Source organism: Podarcis melisellensis, assembly GCF_964234715.1.
Source record: "Podarcis melisellensis genome assembly, chromosome: 5".
NCBI lineage: Eukaryota > Metazoa > Chordata > Lepidosauria > Squamata > Lacertidae > Podarcis > Podarcis melisellensis.
In genome coordinates this window covers 70,958,104-70,967,503 of record NC_138537.1, presented here as the reverse complement: position 1 = coordinate 70,967,503, position 9,400 = coordinate 70,958,104, and the positions used below count along the sequence as shown (strand labels likewise).

The 9,400-nt window shown below is 41.2% G+C and overlaps 1 protein-coding gene and 1 long non-coding RNA gene across 2 annotated transcripts in view; one reads left to right on the top strand and one right to left on the bottom strand.

Moving 5' to 3' along the window:
* Nucleotides 1-106: 106 nt before the first annotated feature.
* LOC309370958 lies at nt 107-8,253 on the bottom strand. The gene is made up of 2 exons (XR_014168764.1): nt 8,124-8,253; nt 107-574 (listed from the first exon to the last, which is right to left on the bottom strand). It is a non-coding gene; the product is annotated as an uncharacterized lncRNA (long non-coding RNA).
* Nucleotides 8,231-9,400, top strand: part of TET1 (tet methylcytosine dioxygenase 1) — a 66,331-nt gene continuing 65,161 nt past the window's right edge. The window contains exon 1 of the mRNA XM_081913070.1: nt 8,231-8,315. The gene's annotated coding sequence lies outside the window, so the exon portion shown is untranslated. The remainder of the gene's footprint in view (nt 8,316-9,400) is intronic.

The following is a 9,400-nucleotide window of genomic DNA, read 5'->3' as shown; positions in this document are numbered from 1 at the left end:
GATGTACATGGGAGTATGTTTTATAGCAGGGGTCAGCAAACGTTTTCAGCAGGGGGATGGTCCACCATCCCTCAGACCTTGTGGGAGGCGGACTATATATTGAAGGGGGGGGGGGGAAATGAACAAATTCCTATGCCCCATAAATAACCCAGAGATGCATTTTAAATAAAAGGACACATTCTACTAATGTAAAAACACACAGATTCCTGGACTGTCTGCGGGCTGGATTTAGAAGGCAATTGGGCCGGATCCGGCCCCCGGGCCTTAGTTTGCCTACCCATGTTTTATAGGAAGGAAGTGTTGCAAGATGAGAAAATATACACTTACACTGTTGAAAATTTCAGCAGGGCCTATGGGAAGTTCTTGCTTTATATTTTAGTCAGGGTGAGGCACTTTCTTAGAACTTCAATTACCACCTTTAATTCTTCCATCAATGCTTTTTTCACACTCATACTTTTGACTTTATAAAAGGAATTTGCACTGTTCCGCTCTTGCCATAAAAGAGTTTCCAGCTAAATCAATAGCACACCATGTCTTCCAACTTTTGGCAGATCTGGTAGAATTGCATAGAGTACTAAAAAAAAAGAAAAGGACGTCATTTGAACTGCGGCCCCACATTTATGAAACTTCCCCACTCATCATGGAGAGGTGTGTCAAGCCCACTCCCTGCTTGCATTTAGGTGGGCTTTAAATACGTTTCTTTTCCAATCTGTTCTTTATTTAAATGGTGAGTTGGACTTTAAACTGTCATTCATTTCTGTTTTTAAAAAGGCTATGGCTTTTTACTGGTTTAATTGGAAACAGTTGTAGCCTGCTGTTGACACTGATTTCAAGTGTTATTACATTAACTGTATTAGCCTATAAATGATTTTATTGATAAATAAATAAGTAGATGTAAAATAGCCTTTGGAAATTTTAATTTCAAAAGGTTATTCCTCAATAACATAAATAAATAAATGCACTCAATTCCTGCACATTTCTGAAAACATAAGGCTTAGTGAAAAGCGAAAAGTGCTATTATTCGGCCCATCATAGTTTTCTATATACGATAATTTGTACATACTTATTTCATTAAGTCGTCACTGCCTCCAGTTAAATGGCAATCCTTCTCTGCAATGTGATGTCAGTAGTTAATTGTGTTCTGCTGAATGCTTTTGTGGGCATAAACTGGTACCCATTCAAATTGTGTGTGTATGGATCAGATCCATTAATGCACATTTACTGACGTATGTGACAGGGATAAAACCATGCATACAAATAAGCATCAAGGTTGTAAAATGGTTTATAAATGGAATAAGAAACAAGGTGTAATCTCAGTATTAATTCCCATAACTGACAAACTATACTTGTCCTATAAATACGGTTCTCTTTATCTCTGAATGTGATGTAAGCTGGTGTCATGCTTCATTAGTAGCTCATACTAGTATAGATGTTTGGGGGGCTGTTTTGTTTTAACTAACTATTCTTCAAATGAAGGGTGGTATATAAATTTTAACAAAACAACCACCACCTTCTGATCTATGGTTACACCTCCCATCCCCTTTTGCAAGTACTTTAGTTAGGGTGCCCTCTTAACAGGCAAAATATTTGGTGATACCCAGCACAGATAAACAGGTAGGAACTACTTTTCAGGACAAAGAAAACAGTAATTAAATCTGAGAGCAACAGCAATGTAATGCTTTACGACTGAAGTCAAAGTGAGAACAAAGTACTCCCATATGGAAATATGAATGTGGTTATGAATATAAGGTGTGGTGCCTTCTCACAGCTCACCTGAATACTTTCCACTATGATGGGAAACAATAGTTAGATATATACTGAGTTATATTATTTGTCCTAAATTACTTTATAGCTGCCAGCTACCGGGGGGGGGGGGGGGGGAGAAGCCTAGCCTGTTGCATTTTTCTGTTTTTTTTTATATATTTTTTTATAAAAATTTTTTATTGCGTTTCTTTTCATAGTTTTATACATTCCAAACAGTACAGAAACAAGAAATACAAGAAACATTTTTTTTAACCAAAAAAAAAAAAAAAAAAGAAAATACTTAACGATTCAACTGTCCTTAAATCCCTTTTGGACTTCCCCACACCTTCCAGATCTGCGTTCTTTAAATTAACAATATCAGCAAATTGTTACCTTATTTCAAACCTTATTATAACTTCCAATCATTATGTCTTCAAATTCAATATGTTGTATCTCAATTTTAACACCTTTATAATAAACATAATGTTTTAGTTCAGATTGTCTCCTTTTCTCTTTTATGACTTATTTTACCATTTACTTAATCCTATTTGCTAAAGCATAACATTTCCTAATCGTGCACAAACTTAAGCTTCATACAACATATAATATTTCTGCAGGTAATCTTTAAATTTTTTCCAATCCCCCTCAATTGTTTCTTCTTCCGAATCTCGGATTCTGCCAGTCATTTCGGCTAGTTCCATATAGTCCATCAACTGCGTCTGCCATTCCTCCAGCGTGGGTAAATCTTGAGTCTTCCAGTTCTTTGCAATGAGTATTCTTGCTGCTGTGCTGGCATACATAAAGAAAGTTCTATCCTTCTTTGACACTTTCTGGTCTACCATACCCAGCAGGAAGGCCTCCGGTTTCTTAGTAAAGGTATACCTAAATACCTTTTTCAATTCATTATAAATCATTTCCCAGAAGGCCTTCACTTTTGGGCAGGTCCACCAGAGATGAAAAAATGTCCCTTCTGCCTCCTTACATTTCCAACATTTGTTATCAGACAGGTGATATATCTTAGCTAACTTGACTGGGGTCATGTACCACCGGTATATCATTTTCATAATGTTTTCCTTCAAGGCACTACATGCCGTAAATTTCATTCCGGTGTTCCATAACCTTTCCCAGTCTTCAAACATTATGTTATGTCCAACATCCTGTGCCCATTTTATCATGGCAGATTTAACTGTCTCATCCTGTGTATTCCACTTAAGCAGCAAGTTATACATTCTCGATAATGTCTTGGTCTTTGGTTCTAACAATTCTGTCTCCAATTTCGATTTTTCCACCTGGAAACCAACTTTTTTATCTATTTTAAAAACCTCTTGAATTTGAGCATAATGTAACCAATCCCGCACCTTATTTTTTAATTTCTCCAGGCTCTGCAACCTCCAGTTGTCTCCAATTTTTTCAATTATTTCCCAATATTTCGGCCAGTAGGCCTCCATATTGAGTCTTTTTCGAGCCTTAGCCTCCATCGGTGATAACCACCTCGGGGTTTTACTCTCTAATAAGTCTTTGTATTTCAACCAGACTGCAAAAATTGCTTTTCTAACAATATGGTTTTTAAACAATTTATGAACTTTAACCTTGTCGTACCATAAATATGCATGCCAACCAAAAGCATTGTCAAATCCTTCCAGATCTAGGACATCCGTGTTTTCCAACAAAAACCAATCTTTCAACCAGCAGAAGGCTGCAGATTCATAGTATAACCTCAGGTCCGGCAGGGCAAACCCCCCTCTTTCTTTCGAATCAGTTAAAATTTTAAACTTTATTCGGGGCTTTTTGCCCTGCCAGACAAACCTAGATATATCCTTCTGCCATTTTCCAAAACATTCCACTCTGTCCACAATCTGTAGGGTTTGAAACAAAAATAACATTTTCGGCAATACATTCATCTTTATAGCTGCAATTCTACCCAACAAGGAAAGTTTCAATCTTGACCAAATTTCCAAGTCCTTTTTAATTTCCAACCAACATTTTTCATAATTATCTTTAAATAAATTCAGATTTTTGGAGGATAAATAGATCCCTAGGTATTTCACTTTTTTCACCACACTTAATTCTGTTTCTCTCTGGAACCCTTCTATTTCTGCGGGTGTCAAATTTTTAGTCAAAACCTTAGTTTTTTGTTTGTTCAACTTAAATCCCGCAACCCGACCAAACTCTGATATAAGTTCTAAAACTCTTTTTGTGCTGGGTTCTGGCTCTTGTAATGTCAAGACTAAGTCATCTGCAAAGGCTTTCAGTTTATATTGTTTCACTCCGACCTCTATCCCTTGTACCAACCGGTCCTCCCTAATCATGTTCAGTAGCACCTCCAGGACTGAAATAAATAAAAGAGGGGATAGAGGGCACCCCTGTCTTGTCCCTTTTTCAATTTTAAATTCCTCCGTCACCACATTGTTCACTATTAATTTGGCTTTTTGCTCTGAATAAATTGCTTCTATTCCATTTTCAAACCCCCGTCCCACTCCCATCCCTTCCAAATTTTTCTTCATAAACCTCCAAGATATGTTGTCAAATGCTTTTTCCGCATCAATAAAAATTAACACCGCTCTTGTATTCCTGTTGGTTTGCAAAAGTTCCAAAATGTCAATGATGTTCCTAGTATTTTCATACAAATGTCTACCAGGGAGAAAGCCTGCTTGGTCCTTGTGAATTACTTCATTTAGTACCTTTTTAAATCTACTTGCCAAAATGTCTGCAAATATTTTGTAATCCACATTCAGGAGTGAGATGGGAGGGTAGTTCTTAAGCTGAGTCTTTTCAGATTCTGACTTAGGTATCTGTTTTTCTGTTTTTGACCACAATTTGGTATGGATAAATCACCAGGGGACGTTTCTAAATGCTTATCACCTGACTAATATATGGAAATTGAGCTGCTGTCAAAAGCATGGGGTAAAACAAAAATTGGTAACAGGCACTGGTGATGGTAAATTACCTTAAGTATCTAGCACTGTTTGTCTTTTGCAAATGGACAACAGAAAACCGGTAGAAAGCTTCTAATAAGCATATTTGTGTTTTAATTGGTGGGATTGGATGCAATTATGTAGTACAGGCAATCCTTGTTGTTTATGTGCATGAGTAGCTTCATCTAGGTTGGTTTCAACAGCTGCAGGAGGCTATGTATATAAATTGTGGTGGTTTGAGCATTGGGTTTAGGCTAGGAAGACCAGGGTTCAAATCTAATTAGGTGAACTTTGGCAACTCCTCCTTCAACCTAACAGGATTGTTGTGATGATAAAAGCAGAGAGAAGTGAACTGTATGATCAGCCATTGGTTGTGTGGTCTCTGTGACTGGCTTTTTACTTCTAACTCAGAAGAGGCATGTAAGTTGTTTGTTGTTTTGACGGTGGTCATATCAACCACAATGTTGCAGAATGCAAAGTGCTTGGTTTTTTTCTTAAATTTGTAGCTTAGCTACTTTATTCCAATAAGCTCTAAATGATGTCTGCAGTTTTACACTAATTCTTTAACCTGAGTATGCATATTGGTGTGCAGACATGGATGGGATCAGAATACTATTTTGCACTGTTGGGGCAGATACTTTTCAGCTTGTTTTACCCAAGGATGTGGTTAAATAGCTTGGAGTAGTGAGGCCTTTGACTTCCCCCTTGATCCTCCCCTTCATGGTTTTGAAATCAAGGACCTAGGAGGTAGTGAGTGCCTCCCTAAGATAAGAAGTGGTTCCTGTCTCAAGGATGCAAAGTGAGACTTCTCCTATAATTGACTTTAAATTATTTGGCAATTAACAAATACCATTCTGTCTAACTTGCATTTTTTACAAAGCAAGATGATAGAGCGCATTGTGGCTTTTCAACTCTAGGCAGTTCTGTATTATTACTTGGATCCAGTCCAATCTGGATTCAGGGTTATTTATGGGATGGAAGGAGCCTTAGTCACCCTGGTGGATGATTCATGATAGGGTGGACAGGGGTAGGATGCTGCTACCTTGATAATCCTCCTGGACCTCAGAGGCTTTCAGTATGTACTATCAACTGTAACATCCTGGGTCAATTATTGGGATTTAGGAGGCTCTGTATTACAATAGTTCAGGTTGTTCTTGAATAGTCATTCCCAGAAAATGGTGTTGGGGGACTTTTGCTCTGTCTGGTGGCCATTGGCTTGTAGAGTCCATTTTTACCTGCAAGCTGTACAACATGAATTTTCCAGGAAAGCCATCCAAAGGTTTATACTGCATTGTTATCAGTCAACCTCTGATCTCAGGAAGGCTGTCGGAATCCTAAACCAAGGCCTGGCAATAGTTCTGGAATGGGTGTGAGCAAATGAGCTGAGGTTTAATCTAAGCAAGACTGAGGTGTTGTGGGTAGGGAGATTCCGAGTTCTGGAAGATGGCTGATATTGGATTGGGTTGGCGATCTTAGAATAGGAATGCTCCTGGCTTAAATATATACAGAAGGCCGACTTTTCCAGTGATCCATGCTCTTACTATGTGCGTACTGAAGATATTGTAGGAACTTCAGCTGGTTCAGAATGTGGCGGCCAGAGTCCTATTGGGGACAAGGTGAGCAGCATCTTTATAATATCAGCTGCAGTGGTTCAGCACTGTCAGGAGTGGGTCAGCAATAAATCACACAGACTAAATTAACTCTTTATTAGAAGAACCAGGCTGCTCAGTAGTGCCATGCCTAGTGAGCACAGCAATTCTTTCCCATAGGTTTTTCCCCTTTGAGGCAGTTGTGAGGACTGAGGGTCCCTGCCTTCCCACAGCTGTCTAAGCCTCCTCCTCTCCCAGGTCGCTCCAAGACTCTGCCAGCACACCTCTCTCTGCTCCTCCTCCTCCTCCATTCCTCTTCTAGTTCTGGGAGACCAGGGCTGAGGGGAGGTGGTTGCAGCAGGAGTGGGAGACACCTTAGCTTGTTCTCCAGAGCCAGTGTGGTGTAGTGGTTAAGAGCGGTGGACTCGTAATCTGGGGAACCGGGTTCGCTTCTCCGCTTCTCCACATGCATCTGCTGGGTGACCTTGGGCCAGTCACACTTCTCTGAAGTCTCTCAGCCCCACTCACCTCACAGAGTGTTTGTTGTGGGGGAGGAAGGGAAAGGAGAATGTTAGTCGCTTTGAGACTCCTTCGGGTAGTGATAAAGCGGGATATCAAATCTAAACTCCAGACTGACTCATCTCCGCCTCTTGGCCTCCCTCTTCCTCAGATTCTCCTTCTGGACTTCTCTCTGCCACAGACTCCTCCTACTCACTAAACCCTGTTGCCTCTTCAGCTTCCAACACCACCTTTCCCAATCTTCTCCCTCTGACCACTCATTGCCATCCCACCACCAGTCCCTGAGCTCTGAGCCTTTGTCCCTTGAGTGTTCCCCAGCTGATGTCTCCCACTACTCCTCTGCATCCAGCCAGTCCAAGACACCAGTGCATTTTAGGCCAATTTAAAAGTGCTGGTTTTAACCCTTTAAGCCATAAATGGTTTAGGCCCAAGCTATTTATTTGAACACCTGTACCTGTACTACCCTGCCTATACCTTAGGATCTGCTTTGGATACTCTGCTGGCATGCCTGTGTCAAGAAGGGTGGCTACAGGGAGAGGTCCTTTACTCCCAATGCACCTGTATCAAATCTCTGTTGTAGGCAATAATAATTTGAGCACTGACAGCATCTAATTCTTCTACAGTCTGATCTTAAGAAGAATTAGGCATGCCTAAATCAGTTTAAATAAATAGGAATAATCATTCCCAACAATGTGTAAGATCAAACTTTGGAGTGAATATTATCGTGTGCATACATTAATTTTTAAATAAAAGACAATTAAAAGCTTTCTGCTGGAGGGTGGCTTTGAGTATTTGTAGAAATGGCATGTGCTTTTTGTGACTGTTCTTTCTGTAGTGTATTTTTACTCGTGCTTATGTTTTTAAATATGTTGCAAGTTTTGTGTGCCACAAGCAAGTAACAAATATTATCACTGTTATTATTAAGAATTGATATATTTGGAGTTTGCGGAATGCTAGAGGCCATTTAGCACTAGGGAATATTTGTCCCACATGTGAACAGTGTTAAACTGCAGTAAATAAGCCAAATGTATATTCTAGCCAAATTTTTTGCATCATTAGATGCATTTGAATCATCAAACAGTTTCATGCCTGATTCTTCAAATCAGTTTTATGCCTGCTTCTTTCCTCCCACCTTTGTTGACCTAAGCACTATACTGTGCAGGGGCGTCTTGAGTGAAACTTTTAAAGTTGCGCTGGTCAGTGGCCCCAAGAGTCCGGGGTCGAGAGGTAAGCAATCCGACTCCGGAGTGGCGATCCAGCTCGCATCTTACTTTTCACTAGGAGGGCTCCGTCCAGCTCCAGAGCAAAGCGCAGCCGAGCCTCCCTCTCGGAGGGTCTGTCCGGGGAAGATACTAACCTTCCGGGAAGAGCACGTTTTATTCCCCCATTGCTGGGTGCGGGGGCTCTCCATGTTCCACATAGGTGCTTATTTTCCTTCCTTCATGGATGAGCCATGAAAGTTTCCTTGCTTTTTTGCAGCTGTGGATTGCAAAGTCATGCACGGAGCGCCTTTTCCTGTTAGTATCTTATTGACAACGCAACGAGCCTGGTACGTATTAAGGGATCTGTTCCCAGAGAAGCTGGTCGGGGTGGGGAGGGGATGGTTGGAGAAGCAGCCTCGCTTAGTACGCGAACCTTCCTTGTCTGCCCAGCGGGTTGGCGAGAAGAGCCCATTCCGAAAAGTTGGCTGCACTTTCCTCCAGGATAGACGTGGAGAAGCGGAATGCAATTAAAAGTTGGTAGAACCCGGAGAAAAGTCCCGGGGAAGTTTCTGCTGCCGGCTGCGGAAAGGAAAGGAAAGGAAAGGAAAAAAACAAAATTCCCACATTTATATTTTTTTAATAAAAAAAAAAACCCCCAAAATCCTCCGACCTGTGACCGCCTTAGTGCAAGTTTGCCTTGAAGCAGCCCAAGTCTGCCCGGAAAAACCCGCCAGGCAAGCAAAACTGCCTCAAATCTGCATACAAAGGGGTTGGGGGCGAGACAGTTTTAACGAAACTGGCTCTCTTTCTCAAGCATTTGTTTTTTGGGGAAAAGGAAAGGTCAAACAGCAACTTCTCGAACTGGCCTTTTTTAAACCACCACCCCCTTGTTTGCTTAAACTGCATTACTATTACTTTTTAAATGCAACCCCCCCCCCCACGCAATGGGTTAAACTCTGCTGTATATCTCGGTTTCCCAGCAGTGCATCTTGGCTGATCTCAGTAGAGTTAATTAATCATCGCACTGTCGTCAATTTAAAATCGAATTTAACCCATTGTTTGGTTCCTCGGCAGCCCTTGTGAGAGCAGTTGTACAATGAGAGCTGCAGGCCACCGCTGGCTTCTACCTCCTGCAGAAATAAATCCCACTCCAGGAAGCCATCTGCTTGAAACAAGAGCGGCTTGGTCCTCCCCCTTCCCCCTCTCTCTGCTGATATCTCGCTTGGGGGGGGGGTGAGTTTCTCTATATGTCAGTAGTATTGCTCAACAGGGCAGCTTGTTTAAAAGCCAGTTTGGAGGAGAAGCGGGCAGGAAGGAGGCTTGCCTCTGCATACTTGCCTCCACAGTCACCATTTGAGCGCAGGAAGCTGTCCATTTGCATACGAACCCTCTTGCAAATGCAACTGCCCCTGGAGTACGTGCAGATGCAAAA